A 2,519-nucleotide genomic window follows, 5' to 3' on the forward strand; every position below is an offset into this window, starting at 1 on the left:
TGGGCTCCAGTGCGGCACGGCTTGTACCAGTGGAGGCAGAGGTCCTGCAGCCGCTACTTGAGGACGCGGTGTTTGTAGTTGTTTTTTTTACGGAGCACAATACACAATGAACTTATTAGGTTAAAAGAAAGGCATGCTCTGCAACTGTTGCCAAAGACGAAAGATGTGATCGAATCCAATGAAGCGTGACTTCAGAATCAGACCAAAGAGCCGTCCGTTCAATCGGTAATCTTATAAGATTTCTGATTTGATGACTAAGATCTGCGAGAAAATGAGGCGCGCAAATCAAGTCGGGGAAGAGTCTTCGTCTTAAAGGGGGCTAATTTAGATTTGGATGTCAACAAAGAGACACGACAATCTTCTGCAGCATGGCTGCGTATATAAATTACGCAATGCCTGCACGTACAGGCATTACCTTACCAGTGTCATCGTCTGGCAGATATGCGGGTGTGCATGGATGGTCCGGTAGCGGGATCTCTGATTAGGCTGTCCCGGAGTAGTCGAATTGCAGGATCTCTTGAGACCAGGTTGTCCAGGATTAGTAACAGCCGGAGCAATGTATTTAAACAGGAGCAATGTATTTTACTTGAACAGAACTGAAATAAAGACTCCAGCTCTTCTTTGAAGTCCTGGATGATTTCTATATTTTGGCTATTCATCCTGTGGAGCTGTGGTATGCTGAGTGTTGGGTCATGACTGATGACATTGAGCAATGGGGATCCCGCTACATCTGGACTTTTCCTTAACATTTCACGTTGGTTGGTGAAATTGGTGCAGTTGACCACGACCAAATGCTCAAATGTGACGAGATAGGGGCAATTGATTTTGATTTCTGGACCGTCGTCAGCGCTGATTTTCGTTGGGCTTTCGTTTATGATTATCACGCCGTCATCCACTTGAGTGGTGGGTCCTAGGTCGCTGGGTTGAGAACGGAAGTTAGCTGCACAGGTTTCGCCTTTTGCTCTTTTGCAGATCGCGCCAAAGTTGGCCATGGCGCATTCCTTGACCGCCAAGATGTCGCCGTTGCACTATGATGTTGTCTTGCAGCAAAAGGATTATATATTGATGGAATACGGGGAATACTGTGAATTTTCTACAGATGAGTTTGACTCTGGGATATGCTATTAGTACGTGAACAATGTTTTCGAACTGCATGACTTTTATAGTGGATGCTTCCATTAGGCTAACTATTGGGACTTCTGAGCGATGTTCATTAAGTATTGATTTCAAGTTGTTATGGTCAAAACTGGTGGGGTTTACTATGCCTGATTTATCGAGCGTGATCGTAAGATTTGGGTTTGAACTTCTGTTATGATCATTCTATTTCTTGCCGATAATGTCTCATATAAATGTAGCGTGTCCACTAAATCGGGCATTTTCGCTATTATGATTTCATATACTGTTTTGGTTAATTGGTTGATTTTCTTCTCCATTTCGGAGTTTATTGTTAGCTGTCTATTGTTTGATTCAATTAGCCTTGACTCGGACATTCTAATCCTATCGCGTCTAGTGTGCCTGCAACCTTTAGCGCAGTGTCCAAGAAGTCTAAACTTCTTGTCATCCTATGGTGCACTTTAACAACGGACAATAAGCTTTTAACGTGATCGACATCAACGTCTAAGAGTTTTCGCAAATGCGACAGGGGAAACATTTCGGACAACTTCTCTGTTACATCTACCATATTGGTTAGGTCTGTTAAATTTCTAGAGTGACTAATAAAATCCCATTGTTCCCATATTCCATCCAAAACAGGAATGTAATTTAAAATTACTGCGTGTTAATTTTTACTCTAAATTTCTATTTGAGATTGTCCTTGTGGACACCCTCCCATTAATTAGAACCGAGGTTCCCAAATCTGCTTGTAATTTCTGTTCTGAACACAACGGTCATTTTGTTTCCAAGACTTTTGTGGTTTTTTCCGAATACTCTTTCCCCTACTTCGAACTCTCTATTTTATCTGGTTGCTACAAAACCTAAGTATCTGACGCTTACACTGAAAAATTTCGTCTTTTCTTGTGAAACTCTCATGTTAGCATCACACAGGCACTTTAGAACGGTCTCGATATGTTTCACATGATCGACTAATGATGCTTTCTTGCGTTTTTTTTCAGCAAGATATATTTGATGGTAACCCGACATTAAGTCTAGGGTTATGAAAAATGTTGCCTTGCCTAAGTTCTCTAGAATCATAGGAATGCTAGGCATTGGAAAGCGATCGGCGATAGTTCGCTCATTAAGCTTCCTTAAGTTGATTACCAAACGATTGTTTTTATTGCCGTTGGCATCAATCTCTTTTTTGTCGACAGCCCATGTTGGGCTGTTATACTGGGTCCTTAATGGCCTAATTATACCATCTTTCATTAGTTGTTTGATTTCGTCATTTCCTAAATATGCCACTCCCGTAGGATGTGGTTACAACTTTGAATAAATAAGTTCGTTACCTATCGTTCGGACTGTGGCGACGACTGCGGTGTTGAAAGGTAGAAGGTGTTAGAGGTCGATAACACTTTTATTCTCTC

The sequence above is a fragment of the Drosophila montana genome, unplaced genomic scaffold, assembly GCF_035044405.1.
Source record: "Drosophila montana isolate Dmon_TW-CO22-7 unplaced genomic scaffold, ASM3504440v1 contig_1425_1, whole genome shotgun sequence".
In the NCBI taxonomy this organism is placed as follows: domain Eukaryota; kingdom Metazoa; phylum Arthropoda; class Insecta; order Diptera; family Drosophilidae; genus Drosophila; species Drosophila montana.